Raw genomic sequence first — 16,037 nt, 5'->3', positions numbered from 1 at the left:
CTCATCCACATTTTCTTCCTTCCTTCCTTCCTTCCTTCCTTCCTTCCTTCCTTTTCCCTCCTCCTATTAACAATTCAAACTTTATAGTAGTGGCCCATTATCAGTTTTAAAAGCTCAATTAAAAAAAAAAGGCAGCCTGTGGACTGCAAACCATCTTTCCAGATACAAATACCATTAGCTTTATACTCTCTATGTAACCAGGAGGAAAGAAGCAGCTGAGGGAGTGGGGCACAGAAGAAGTCCTTTGTAAACAATTGATCTGGAAGAGGAGAATTCCTCCCATGCTATTCTGTGAGGAAACACTATAACCTCCTTTAAACATTAGAGCTTGATTAGACCCCATGTCAGCATTGCAGGGTGTTTTTTTAATTATTATTTTTATTCCCTCCTCCTTCTTCCACTTCTTTTAAACAGTGGTGACTGAATTCATTTGTGACAGATTCAAAACAGGAAATTAACATCCTGCTGTGAAGCAGTAAAGCCTCAGAGGAAGCTGTGCAAGAGTATAGGAGGTGTAAGATGAGCAAACATAACTTTATATATATATATATATATACACAGGAAAGGTGGACACAGGGAAGATTTTATATGGCAGTTTGCATTATTGACCTCTTTATTACTATATCAAGTTCAAAGTTGTACTCTGGGGGTTGTTCTAAATAGGAGACTTGCTAGGCCTCAAACTTCCCTGGAAATCAGTCTGTTCTGCCCTAAAAGCCTCCGCCCAGAATCTCAGATGTGCAGTTAGTGCATGCTCTGAGGCAATCTATATTAAGTCCACACATTACAAGACTTTAGTCCTTTTTTTTCTGCATAAATTTTATTAAAAGTTTTAAAAAGAAAATAAAAGCTGACGAAAACTAATACAAGAAAAGGAAGAAAAGAAAAAAGAGGAAGAAAGGAAAAGACAAAGTGCAAAAAGAAAAGATAAAAAGAAATAGAAAGAAGCAGCTTCTGATTTCTTTTGCAGCAAATACAAGTATGATTACAAAATTATCTATTACTCTATGGCTACAAAAAAGCTCTTTTTTCTATTATCTAATGTTTTCTAATCATCAAAACCACAAATCAAAAGTCCATTTTTTTCAGTTGACCTTTTGCCAGATATGCAAAAAGTCTATAAGAGGTTTCCAGTCAGCAATAAATGTAGATGTCGTCTTTTCTCTAATCAAAAAGTCAGTTTAGCCATCTATGCAAGTTCCACAAGACTTGAGTCCTGATACTGAAAACAGCATCTGAATCCAAGCGCAGGTAACACCTGTCTTGGATAACTTTGAAATCTTTTTAAAGTATTTATATTCTGTATAAAATATTAATTTTTAAAAAAAGGAAGCAAGGAAGAAAAAAGGGCAAAATATTCTGCCAAATCGTACAAAATCAAAAAATGTAACTGACCAAGAATGATGTGTGGTAGCTGTGATACTCTGGCCAGATATTAGTAGATACGCATTAAGTTAAAATTCTAGGACTGAGATCACAGTAAGCTATTATTTTCCCTAAGAGTTAACAACAGATAGAAAGCTAATTCTTCCTCTCTTTAACAGTGTGGCTTTCCTCGTTTTGTCATTCTGCAAGGTAAACCTTGCCACATAATGAACTCATTTTCTCATTCAGAAATTTGTGAGAAAAGTCTAAGGTGAAACTTCTTGGTGAAGCATATTATACAGGGAAAAATTATGGACACAGTCCTGCTTTCAACATAGCAAAATTCTTTTCTGATTACTTACCTGGCAAAACACAGCTTCTAATGCCGCCACAAGAAATGTCTTTTTATTGCAACATATTAATTGCTTCATTGTTCCTAACACTGAGGTGAGCGGCCATGCAATCTGCTTGTATGCATTTGGTTGTCTATTTTGAGAAGCAGGATGCCATGTTCAGTGGACCCTGGCCAGATTCGTGAGGCTGTTGCTGGAGACATTTGAAATATCATTACCATATTATCAAATTTAAAAGCATAGATGCTTGAAAGATATTCTCTAATGCTAGAGAATCATTGGACAAGTTATTCTCTTTATTTATTTTTTATTAATTGTTCAAGATATAATTAAGGCACATAATGCAGAGTGTAAGACCGATAGAATACAAGTCTAAAGAAGAAACAGGAAAAGCTAAAATGACACAGGAATAAGCAAAGAAGCATATCAGACCAGTGGCTTCTGGTCTTTTCCAGCACAGGTATAAAAGTACATAAAAGTTAATCTCTTACTATTAATTAAACATTTAGTAACATTGTATCTCTAAAATCGAACCATTCAATCATCAAAACCTAAAATCAAGACTTGATTCTTTTGCGTTACCAACGAATAGTCCAAGAGCAGTTTCCAGATGGAAACTAATCTAATTACAGTGTTTTCTCTTATCAGTGCTGTCAGTTTAGCCATTTAATCATCCAGTCCTCCACTGAGGGAATTTGTGCATTCTTCCATCTTTGAGCATATAAGAGTCTTGCTGCTGTTATCATAGATAAGAACAGAGTTCCATGTTGCTTTTCAAGCTGTTGGTCCATCAAACCCAAGAGAAATGGCTCCGGTTTCAACTGGAAGTCCCCTTTAAGAATCTTTTGAAGAGTACTACATATTTGGTTCCTGGATTTCTTAGTTTTTCCACAAGTCCACCATAAATGATAGAAAGTTCCTTCCCCCTTTGAGCATTTCCAACCGACATTTGATATCCCATTATACATTTTAGACAGCTTATCTGGAGTTAAATACCAACGGTACAGCATCTTATAAAAATTCTGTTTCAAATTATGGTTCCAAGTGAATTTCAGACCTTTCTTCCACATGTTTTCCCATTGTTCTATCATAATATTGTACCTATAATTCTTAGCCCATTTAATCATACAATCTTTAACATATTCATCTTCTTTGCCTCTATTATACCTTTAAAAAAATCAAACCAACTTTGAATCGTTATGGAAAAATAGAATTATACAGCCTTGAAATCAACCCAAATACTTATTCTTAATTTCTTATCCCACCTCATAGTAAACCAGAACATTTATTTGTCTCCATATTATAACAGGACATTTTTTATAAATGAATCAAGGAGCCTGAGTGCCCCCCTTAGCAAGTCTGCAAAGAACTTCCCAAATATCAGAGCTATCCTGTTCTCGAAACAAGCCCTGAGACAGACAGACCAGTCATGCAAGTCGAATTGCAGCTCTTTCCTGAGAAGCATGCCTGCACATTCTGGATTCTTAGGATCAGGAAAAATGCCTCCTTCTTGATATATCTCTTTCACTCCTTTCAGAAAGCCCTCAGTCAATTGATCCCTTTTAAAAATAATAACCCTAACATCTTGCAAAATTGTTTGCATAGTTTCTTGGAGAATCTGTTTGAAGTCAGTGCGCAGCTTAGCACATAGTCCTGAAATGGTCTGCTTGAGGTCTTCTATACTCCAGTAAGTATAATCTAGCTCCCTATGGAAGACTTCCAAAAGCTATCAAATGATATTGACAAAATGAATAGTATGCAAACCAGCAGATACTGCATCCAAGGAAAGTGAGCAAAAAGCTGAAAACTCAAAACAACAAATTAAGCATGTAGGAGGAAGTTACATCCTTCAAGTTAGATACAAAAGTAGTAACAGAGAGGTGCTTATTTTTTCCCTCAGTCCACCTTATATTTTCAGTGGGAAGTAAGCCAGCAGTTAAAGGAAGATTTTAAGAGTAATCCAGAAACATCGACATTTAACAGCAAGAGCTTAATTTCTTCTTGCTGTGGGGAGCTTCTCTTGAGGTACAAATCTTGAAAATAAATACATTGGGTGGTTTAGGAATGAGAAAGGCTTGACCTAGTGTCCCAAAGGAGCTTCAGCAAGGTCTGGAAAATGGTGGTACCCCTGACTCCCATCTCCTCTTACCAGATTAGCGCCAACGCTGTTGACGATCCTCAGGCTACAAGGTGACGTTCCAAAGTACAAATGGGGTGATTCTGAGTGTTTTCTATCCATGAAAATGCTCTAGGGCAACAGGAAAAGCCTGCCTGCACCCCCAAAAAGAGTCCCACTCTGCCAGGTCTGCCCACTGAGCTTGCAGGCAGTCTGTTCAGTCAGCCATCTTCTCCCCTCTACCTGGACAAGTTATTCTCAATAAGAACTCTTTCCTGAATTTATCTCTCTTTTGTCTCTTGATTACTATTGTAGTTATCCATTCGTTTGCCTCTCTCTATAGTCCAATTCATTCTATTCCTGGACTCCAGCTTGAAAGCACCTCTTGGTTTCTGTGTTCTCATGCTATTTACAATATTTTCAACTCAGCTGTAGTGCACTGAAACTGCTGCAAAGGTATTTGTGGTTGCTGCTTATTAGATGCTGTGGCTCCCTTGTACCATTGAAGGGCATTCGTGCCTCACTATTTCTGCCAGCTTCTAAGCTTCAGGACTTGGAAAGGAAATGCTAGTTTGAGGGCTTTGCAGCTCTCCCTCAATTGCCCAGACAAAAGGAAGAGGGATGGAATTGACAAATCTACCCCTACAGGTCAGCACCATACCAAATACTGTCAGACTCATCCAGCTGGGGTTTGGGAATGTTTCCTTTCTTTTCCTTTTATACAGAGGGCTGTGCTTGGCTCACTGACCTCCAGCAGGGCTAGGTAGAGCACAACATTTTACTCCTTGTTATCAGCGTATCAAGCTGACAGAAGTAAAGACATCCCAGTTTGCTTCCAAAGTGCTGCAGAAGGTTTGGACAATGAAAATTGTGGTATAATGGAAGTGCCCTAAATATATAAAGGTTCTGTTCCCTCTTCTTCTATCCCTGATCATGTGCTTAGAGAGGATAATTGAACAGACAAGAAGGGGAGTTGCAGCGGCAAATGGCTCTATGGCTGGCAGTGGGAGAGCCATCTTGAAGTCTGGGCCTTGACAAGCACCTGAAAATACAAACCCTTGCCTGGGACCTGCAGATCTGCAAGGTAGCAAACCACATTGAGCTTAATGAGACTTACTTCTGGGTATATGTGTAAATAAAGCTAGCAAAGGAATTTTAAAAAATGAAGATGAGTCTCTTAACAGTGTCAATCCTCAAAATGTAGATGGATTTTAATCTAAACTCAGCCTCTGTAATTATGTGAAACCAAAACCATTTGCACCTAATTCATTTAGCAGCTTTGCATCAGCTGAAGATAACATGTTAACAACTCTGTGTGCTGTTAAACACAATGACTTAGTGCACTGCATATACCAATAATCAAGGCTGCTTCATAGATAATATGTCCTAAAACTTCCAAACTTTTGACTAAAATACAATAGCCTTCTTCAGACCTGGTAATAAAAAGCAAGGATCCTGTCAAATCGTTAGCAATGGTCTCAGAAGGGAGATTTTTGAATCTATTTATATATGAGGATCATCTAAGTGGGTTAAACCACAGAACTTTTACTGCCCTATATTGGGCTGTGTAGGACTTTCTAAAAACATTTATGCAGAGCATTATAGCTGCCGTGGGAAACTCCCTTGTATTAATAAAACGAATTGTAGCATCCTTTGCTGTGCTGGATCTCTATGGGAGTAACTGAAGTATTATTTCTGAGTTTATTTCAGTGTAGTGTTTAAAAGTACTTGGTAAGAGGGGAAACCTGATGAAAAACAGAATGAGCAAATACTGTACCTCCCTGTTGCTAAAAGGCTATTGTGGCAATAAACTGAGCTCTGGAAGATCTCAGCTACAGTATCAAGTAACATCTCTACATTTCTTCATATATGCTAGCATTTTGCCAAATTCATTGTTATGATTCAGGTCATGACATCTCTGGAGACTCATATAGTTAATGCTCCAGCTAAGGTTGGGGGGAAAAATTATTTATTTATTTTCATATGCATAATTTATTTGCAACTTATTTATTCATTCATTCATTCATTCATTCATTTTCACATGCATAATTGCAATTAAGAGTCAGGATTCAATATCACACTGCACATACTTCTAATATTTTACAGAAGAGCTGCATAAGTTATGTGAAAGGCAACACATGGAATGCAGTCCAGCAATTATTGCTAGTGGCAGTAGTACTACTGCAGTTTTGAAATATATACCACAAAATGGAAGGACACATATAGCCGTGTAAGTTAGAAAGGTAACTCACAATTTTTCCTATGTTCATAAAATCTTTTTACATTTAAAATGGTTTTCCCTTAGTCCTCTTTATCTGTTACTGAAGTCTTTAAGACTTTAAGCTCTTTTAAGGATTTGATTAAGATGCATTAGTGAGAGCAGTAAATCTCAAGAGGTAAAGTTTTATTGCAAGGCAAATTCCACTGTCTGTATTATACCAGGCAGTGGGGGGTGGAGTTTAATTTAAAATAAGATATAGTTTATTTCAGTCTGTCATTTGCAGGTTACTCTTTTCCTGGTTTTTTCTTTGTCTTTTCCTCATTCTCCCTCTTTTTTCCCCCCCCCAAATCTTGGAAATTTAATATATTCCAATATTATATCTGGATTTGACACATGATTTTGTGTTTTCCCATTTCAATCTGCTGTAAATACATGTCATTTGTCTACTGCCTTGTTATTTTATTTCCCATCTTCTTACACTATTCGTCATTTTGGTCATACATGACTGCCATTGGGATGGCAACTCCCAGTATTCCTAGCCAAGATGCCCAAAGTCTGTTGAGTTGACATGAGTCTTGGCAAGTGCATTGAAGAACTGATAGTAGCAACATTCCCATGACTTCCTTCCAATAGCCATTTATCAATGGATAAGCCTCCCTCATGGCAGCCATTGTATGAGAACATGCATTGTACAGTGTTAAAATTCCAAACACATGTCCTCCCTTAGTACAAAGCTTTTGCAAATAGCAACATGGCTGGGGATCAACTTGAATCATGTATATGACATGGGAAGCTCACCACCTCCCTGAATAAATCAGGGCCACTCAAAAAAAGCCAATCAGAAATTCATTATTAGATATAAGTTCATATCAAATAAAAATACTGTTACTACTGCACAAGTGCTACTACAAAGAATTCTGAGGTTCCATTGAGCTTGTTATCCCATCAGAATTCTTTGACTGATATTTCCCCAGGTGGGCTGGATGAACCTCCTTAGCACAAAATGAAACCATGAAGCAGATTTAGGGTGTTGTAGAAGTGCAGCAAATTGCTATTTGGTTATTACTGTATGAATGTGAAAAAGGAGATTTATTTGTTAATTTACAGAAAGTGTACATTTGTTAATTTTCTGAAGGTGTATGATAAAAATGAATAGGATTGAAATTATGACATGTTTTCATGAATATGGACTTGAGAGTTGTATAGGCATCTGCCAGGAAGCAAAGGGGAGGAAACATTGAAACATATGTCAACATGATACAAACTCCACCCCTTTGTACTTGTGTTGTGCCCATGTAAATGTTAATTCCATTTTGACAAAATCTCAGATTGCTGCAAGTGTTCCTGGATGGTTAGTTGCTGAGTGTGATAAGAGCAGTATAAACAGTGGAAATAAGACAAACATGAGAATAAATTAAATGCTGAGTGAATAGTTCAGCATTGAGCAGGGAGTAAGGCAAGGGTATGCAATGTCCCCTTAGTTGTTTAATGTATTTATGATAGTAGAGGATATGTAGGTCAGAGTTGTCATGTTGTATTGCTAGAGTTCTCTGAGTTAGGTTTTTGCAAACATTTCATTACCATATTTTGTAACAACATTAGTGCAGGAGATGTGGGGAAGTGAGGTTCACTGGTTGGCAAGTAATGCATATACCTTTCTATTATGTCAGTTATGTGCATGCTTGGTGGGGGACTTCTATGGGTATTCATGTGAATAAAGTCGGTTGGTATATCTTTTTGATAGATCCATAGATAAGGCTTAATGTATTTCTGGAACACTTGTGGTGACATTAGAGATGTGTTCATTTGGAACCTAAAATATGTAAACTTCTATACTGTATACAGGTCATGCTGTGTGGGCTGAAAACCCAAGTGATCTGCAGCATTAGGTTACACAGATTGTATGAGGTAACAAGCCGTATGGATCAAAAATATATAGAACCAAAGTGGTTGTTTTGTTTGACAGGGAAAAAGCAGTGAACCATTGCAAATTATATACGAATGGTGAAATATTACAGCAAGTAGTATGAATTTAACAGAATTGTTACTAAGGATGGCATGTTGAGAGAAATGAATGTTTGTCTAAAGAAGTGAAAATGGCTATGTATAGGAGCATGTTTCTGCCCACTTTGTTAAATGAAAGTGAGAGTTACATTTGTCAGGAGACACATAAATGTAAGTTGAAAGTAGTGAGAATAGGACAATAGTTGTGTATGGTAAACAAGAAGAAATAGGGTCACCAAAGAAAGGGTGCTGAATGAACAAGTGAGTGACAGAAGTATGTTGAGGTAGATTGGTCATACAGAGTGCATGAATGAGGATCAAACTGCAAAACAAATACTTGAAGGAAGAATGAATAACCCAAAAGAGGAAGGGAGAGGCTAAGAAAGTTGTGGATGGGTGGAGCTGAAATCCTCAAAAAGACAGAAGAAATTTAAAAAATAAAAGGCAGTGCATGAAGCAGTATCAGCATATGGTAAAAACAAGGATGAATTGCAAGGATAGAAAAGTATATTTCCTTTTTTTCTCTCTCTCATCCCATGCCTTTAATTTCTTTCGCTTATTGTTTTGTACTTATTTTCTGCCCTTTGCATAATATTGGTTATCCCCCAAAGGAATAGCTTGATGAGTGTATGTATCTGTATATTACTGCAAGGCGTGTCAGGATGTGTTTCTGGTATTTTCTCTTTCATGTGCAAAAATAATTTGCTTATTTGGGGGCACTAGGCACTTCCAATTGGGTAAGTACTAGGCACAGATGCTTGGTGATGTCATACACATAATAAGACTACTGCTGAACTCAACAAGGGACAGATATAGTTGTAAATACCAGTCGTGGGAATAGCACAGTATACTGGACTAGAATAGGCTTTTGGTTTGATCAGCAAAGGTTTTCCCATGTTGAAATGACATTTTGCTTCCAATATTTGTTTGCACCCAGGAGTTTATGGGAGGTTTAACCATTGTCTGATCTGAAATTTGATGTATGCTATAGTTAGAAGGGTACTTGCTATTGTAGTACCTAAGAATACCTCCCTGAGATTGTTCTGTGATTTTGAATTCCAGGCAAAGTCAGTTAAATTCCCTTCTGCCTAGCTTCACACCATATGCGGGAAGGGCAGAGAGGGGGGATGAGTTGGTGGAAATGATGGAAACAGACACTTGATGATTGGACCACTGGGAAGCATCACCCATCAGAATTGGTTAGAAATGTCCAGCTTAATAATTCTTGACCTAAGAGGAGGGAGTCATTTCATGGCCATATCCCAGAAAAAGCCATCACAATAGTGAAATAAATTATGACAAAGTATAGAAAAGGTCTGGACCATCTCAAAAGATTACTGTTACAGAACTTGCTGGATAAGGGGAAATGTACTGTATCATTTCCCCTTCAAGCAGGGGAGTTCAGTTCATTCCTGTTAAGGAAGCCATCCAAGATTATGAAGAGAAGTGCAAACAAATAATGACTCAGAAGAAGCTGTTCACTGCATGTTCCAAATCTGCTCTCAAGCAGGGCTGTTGACTTAAAGTACACCCCAAGTGTAGCTTTCCCTTCCCCTATGCTTTTTTCCAAATGAAAAGCATTTTCCCCACACCGCTGTAGATCCCCTTAGCAGCAGCATAGTGGCATTAAAATTGCTCAGCATTAAAGCCACAAACTTATCATGATGTGAGATTGAAAGTAAAGATATATTTGAAAATGATAAGGCTGCCAGATTAATCTTATTTGGGGGAATAAATCTTGTTTTCATAGGCAACCCCATGTGGCATCTTCCTGCGTAATGTAGACTTTAAGGGAATGAGTTCTTTTAACTTAGTCCATGATGTCTTTCTATGCCCACAGATGACAGCCAAAAAAATTACATTAGATCAGTGTTTCTCCACCTAGTTGGCTGGGGAATTCTGGGAATTGAAGTCTATGCATCTGAAAGTTGCCAAGGTTGAGAAATGTTGCATTAGATCATTGTATATTCCCCTGAATATGTTCTTTTTCAGCCCTTAAATTTCCATCTGACCATTAAAAAAAATGTAAAAATGTCTGGTATTTTGCCATCCTGCAGCACTTGATCCTCCAAAAGAGCTTGAGGCATCTTTCTCTCAAATCTTTGGGTTAGAGGGAAGGATGCTTCTCCTAATTATTTGCCCAGCCTTGGGCTTCCACTGCCTATGTTTTATAAGAGAACATCAGGCTGGGTGAAGATGGCTGAAGGCCAGTGATAGCTGCCCATCTCATCCAGCCATGTTTCCTCGCCAGGTCAGCTTGCTCATCTGGCAGAAGCATGCAAATCCAGCAATGCCTGCATGGCCATCTCCAAGTGCTGCTCCATCTTCAGTAAAAAGGACAAGGTGTCCTTCTGCAATAGGAAGTGGCATATCTTCCTTTAGACCAGTGTTTCTCAACTTCAGCAACTTTAGAATGTGTGGGATTCAACTCCCAGAATTCCCCAGCAAGCATTCAGATTCAGGACAGACATGGTGAGAGGGCAGTTTATGTTTAAAATCATCCTCTGAGGTATGGGGTATCCACAGTTAAATTGTTTCCTCTCTCCCCCAGCACTCCACTTGCAGTCCCCACAGCTCCATCAAATGGGCAGGACTGCACCCTTTTTTCCCACACTGGGGAGTTGAGGAGGCTTAAGTTACCCATAGCATCTATTTGGGGAGAATCATTTTTCCCATTTTGGGATGTTTTAGGGAGTAAAGCTAAGCCAGGGAGAGTATCTAGCTGACTTTGGCTCATCTTAATACAACTACACAGGACAGCCTGGTTAGTATTTGGACAGGAGACCACCAGGAAATCCAAGTGCTATAAACTAGAACTGAAAGTCAAAAATATGGTAGAAGATAAACACTTTCCGTTCACTGTCAAGAAAACTACAAGAATACGTCCATGTAGTCAACAGGATTCAAGCTTGACTTGAGGGAATCCTTACTTTTCTAAGGAGTAAGAGTCTCTGCAAGGCCTAAAATATCATTATTACCTCTTAGCCTTCCTGCTGATAACTCCCCCCAACTTAAAAAAAAGAAAAGAAAAAGAAATTGCCCTTGCTCACTCTGATGATGGCATAAAATCACTGATGACATTCCAGAGCCCTTAGGCAGGGCAAGAAGTATAATCTCCCCCCCAAAATTGAAAATGGCTCCCCTCCCTGCTCTCTTTAAACAGCTACCTAACCCAATTTAAAACAAAGAGCTATATGTAGGAGAAGCCCCTTGTCTTAAAGCTGCCTATTGACAGTTATCCCATACAGGGCAAGCTGAACAGACCCCTTGGTCCCTTGTTTACGGTTTTCCCCACTCAAATGTTTTCCACTTCAGTTTAAACAGAATTAATGCTACCAATTAACCGATGCAACTTTTTGGCAGAACTACTGTCTTCTGCTTCATCAAACAGGCTGAGGGCTGGCCACCAGTCCATGAATTTACACATGAGAATATCAGAAGTGGATATTACAAAACTGGAAAAATATGCACAGGACCAACAAAATAAAGGGATGGAGCAACTCCCTTTTGAGGAACATGCAGATTTTAATTTAAGGGAGAAAGGGTGGGGGGGCAAAGGAGACATGGTAGGCTTATAAAATTAGGCACTGTGTGGATAAAGAAATTTAAGATTTCGTTCCCTTCGAAAATGTAGGCCTCCACTTTGTTACTGTTCTCAGATTAAACGCTACAGACAAATTAAACATTATATCAACTGCTTATTTGGTGAGGCTGAGTTTTGTGGTGGTGGTTGTTTTTTTTAAAAAAATTGGCTATTAAGATGCAAAATAGTTGGTTAGGGAGTATCATGGAGAAAATGCAGAGCATTCATAAAAAGCGCTCCAAAGATTAGGAAAAAATGTTATCTATTTTGCTGAGTTTCTGAGATAGGTATTCACCAGAAAGTAGAACTCCCTGAGAAACTGTTTGCCAGGAAATCTCTTAACAGTAACAGATTTTTCAAACAGAACCTTGCGTGGTGGTGGTGTTGTAGTGGTGGTGGTGGTGGTTCTTTAACACTTCTTGTTGTATATTGATACGGACTGCTGTGTTGTGCCTGGTACTGGTGGAAAATCCAACATTGCTGCCTGTTCGGTCTTCACAACTGGCTCCCTCTCATCTGATGAAAGATAAAGAAATGTTTTGCTTGTTTGTGAACAGGGAAGATCCAGTACCACTGTCTCCAGGTGGATTTGTAACCCTTCCCCTTTACTTTTAAAATCTCCATCTTAGATTCACTTTGTTTATTTACATTTTATAAAATAGGCATTTCTTTCTGACCCTTTTGGAACCAAGAACAATGCTACTTGTTCCACTTAGTATATTCCCACCTGTTAAATTATAATATTTACACCCATACCTTGGTTACATAACAGAATTTCTGATCACCTGCATTATTTTTAAAATAGATTTCTAGCCCTCCACTTCATACCAAGTTAGGTACTGCCCAGGTAGTAGTTTTGATGCTAATGCCAATACTTTGCATGCCACTCAGAGTTGCTTGTTTGTGAGATAGGCGGCTATATAAATTTGAAAAATAAAATAAATAAATATAAGGTGATGGTGGTGGTGGTGGTGACAATGATGATGATGGAAACCTTTCTTTGTTAGTTAGTACAATGTCATTGGCAGCTAACAACCCCCATTTTATCCTTCATGTGGAGTTTGACTCCTAATGACTAACAGTGAATCAATCCAAAGTTAATCTTTTTTCGGCAGATCTTCCCTATCATATTACTTAACAAACCCTTCAGTGGAAAAAGAAATCCCATATTTAAATTTAGCAAAGTGTTTCTATCAGTGACCAGCATTCAATATCAATATGAAGGGTTGTTATAAAGTGTTGGGACCTGTTTATTAAAAGTTGTTTTTCTGGGTCTTAAAGGACTTTAAAATTAAGCAAAAGAACCAAGTGGCCTCACATGGGAAGAAAACACCAGGCAAAACAGAAGAAAAATAAAACAAAACAAGAATAGCAAGCAGGACTTCAGAGACTTCCCTTTGTGGTTTGACACTTCTGAGGAGATGATGAGGCTGATCGTTCAGTACTCTGATGCCTATCAGCAGCATAAAGTTTGCACATAAGAAGGTAGCTGTGCAATGTGTGTTTATTGTGGTTTCCATGTATGTCTTGTACCAAAAATTTCAAGAGAACTAAACATAATTTTATTTATTTGTGAAAAAGAAAGATATCAAGCATGGCAAGTATTTCAAAGAAAAAAGGGGAAACAGATCAAAATTCAAAACATTGAATCTGTAGAAGTAACTGTGGATTGTAATAGTATCCTATGTGAGATATTGGAAGAAAGAAGGGACAGTTCAGTAAACAAAAATTATCTATTGATTGCTAGACATGGAGATTTTCAACAATCTGGTCTAAAGAGGTTAGAGTCATTAGTTGACTAATGACCATCATTTCCCCCATGTCCTGGTAGAGCTCCCTGTTGACCCTCAGGTAGTGGAGGAACAAGAATGGCTACTTCAGTTTGCTTTATGGGTCTCCCTGGGGGAATTGAGGCTCACATGTACATCCTTGCCAGCCCCCTCCCCATCCAAGCCTAGGGAATGTTCTGATTATTTATATGTTCTTTTTCATTCTCCAACACAGCAAAAAGAGGTCTTTGAATGAATGAATGAAAAAAAAATAAATTCTCACACTGAATAAAATTCAACTCTACTTATAAAGTCAACTAAATATTAAGATGACTGATCCAGTTTTTTTAAGCTTACTTATACTTCTTACAAGGCATCAGAAAAGGTATGAAATATTTCTCATGGTTCTTCTGTTCAGATATAAACATTCCATCAGTCTCTTCTGGGATAAGCACACTGTTATGTTTCATTTTTGAGTTTCAGCCAGGAGAACCAGGGGGAACTTAAATATAGCAGTGATTTTAAAAAGGTCACTCTCCTTCACTCAAAAATACAGGTTTCCTACAGGAACTTTAGTTACAGAACAATCGTGTGCAGTTTTTGACTAGACAGTTTCTGCTGGCTGCAATCCAAGAGTAAGGGTAATTGAGAATATAGCATAATCCATGTATATATATCCCACCTATAGCCTTGGCTTAAAAATGATGATGAAATAGTCATGTTCCAGTGATAAATAATAGTAGAAAGAACAGAAAAAATGTCCATCACTTTTCTGACTGTAGGATGCTAAGAAACAGAACATGCAAGAAGCCAAGAAAAATATATAATGAAGGCATAACCAGAAGAGGAGAGTTTTGTAGATTCTATCTGAATTCTCATATACATGTACCAACATGTATTGCCACATCTAAAGCAATAGCCATCAATTAACATATTGTTTCTGTGTAAGGATTTGATTGCAAGACACCTTATGTAATTCTTAGATGAAAATCAAGATACGATGAAGTAATAATCTCTGAAATGCAAACCTTTGGTAATATGTTGAAAGGCAATTATTTATGGTGACTAAGTGTTCTTCAGAATATTCCAAGGCATCCCAAATCCTTATTGAAAGTGAGCTAAATTAATGCCATCCCTGTAATTAAGAGAATGAAACATGTTGGGTAAAGCAACAGACTTCAGGATAGCAAATGGTCAGTTCTTGCTGTGCTGTTTATTATATTTTGCCATTCTGTCATGTAAGTGCTTGGTTTTTCTGCCTCACAGACTAAAATATCTTGGCCATTTCTAGTTTAAACCATAAGGCTTCAAACATCTTCTGAAACATTCTCAAGTTTTATTGCTACATTCTTCAAAAGTTCAACCACGGTGACTTGATTTTTAATATGTTTCATAATTTTACAGAAGCTATATGAATTCACTTAATTTCTCTGGACTCTTAAACAATGTATTTATTTTCTCCTGTCTATAAGCAGAGCTGAAAATAAGCTGGTTTGCACATGCCAACATCTTGTGCAAACTTTTTCCAGTTGCCAAAACGCCATCATCAAGGGATGGAAGTGTTCCTCAAGTTTCTCATGTCAAGCCAGGTGCATATAATGCTGAAACTTTCTCCCAAAGACAGATTGACCTCAGCAGTCCACAGGTGCAGGCTTCCTCTCAGTTATCAATCAAGATTCAGAGCAGCAAAGCTGGCTTCATATCATCTTCCCAAGACAGCAGAGTGTTCAATGGGAGGGTGATGACTGCTTCACTCAAGAAAAATCTGCCTGTGTCCAACCTGACATCTGAAACTATCAGCACAGCAAAGAAACACACCCATCAACCAAAACTGATTGCCAGCTCTCTGATGAAGCTGTTGTATGGCTATCCCTTGGATGTGAAAAGATGCATAAAGGAAACTATTCTTAAAGAGGAGAAATGTAGTTCTAAAAGATTTACAAAGTTCTTTTCATTTATCATTTCTGCATAAAGTGCTTTATAATTCCTCAGCACTTTAATTGCTGCAATGATCCAGAAATTTAGCTTAATCATATGGATGGATGGATGGATGGATGGATGGATGGATGGATGGATGGATGGATATATATATATATATATATATATATATATATATATATATATGCATGCTCTGCAGCAGTCCCTCCAGACACACTTTATCACAGTGTACTTATTATGGTAGAATAGAGTAGGACTACAAGACACAAAGAGGGATGGCCTAGCCTTTATTCCCAACCCTCTAGCCATCCAGAATCACTTCCATAGTGAGGTGGGTGGTGTATAAATTTAATAAATAAATAAATATTTACAAAAATTCTATTAAGACCATGGTAAACTACTGTGTGGTTACACTAGGCCACAGGTATGCAATCTATGGAAAATATGCAACCTGTCTCTGCACTTGGCCTCTGTAGCTGAGGACTGGACGGTGACTGATGAAACTCCAATTTTTAAGAAGGGCTCACAGAAAGATCCAGGAAACTATAGGCCTGACAGCTTAACATCTGTTCCAGGGAAGACAGTGAAAATTGCTATTAAAGATGGCCTTACAGGTAGTCAGATACAGTTATATGTGTCCCCTCAAGATTCTGTTGCTCACACTCTCCCCCCATGCTGATAACACCTG

Source organism: Candoia aspera, chromosome 1 (assembly GCF_035149785.1).
Source record: "Candoia aspera isolate rCanAsp1 chromosome 1, rCanAsp1.hap2, whole genome shotgun sequence".
Classification (NCBI taxonomy): domain Eukaryota; kingdom Metazoa; phylum Chordata; class Lepidosauria; order Squamata; family Boidae; genus Candoia; species Candoia aspera.
Note: the sequence above shows the minus strand (reverse complement) of the source record.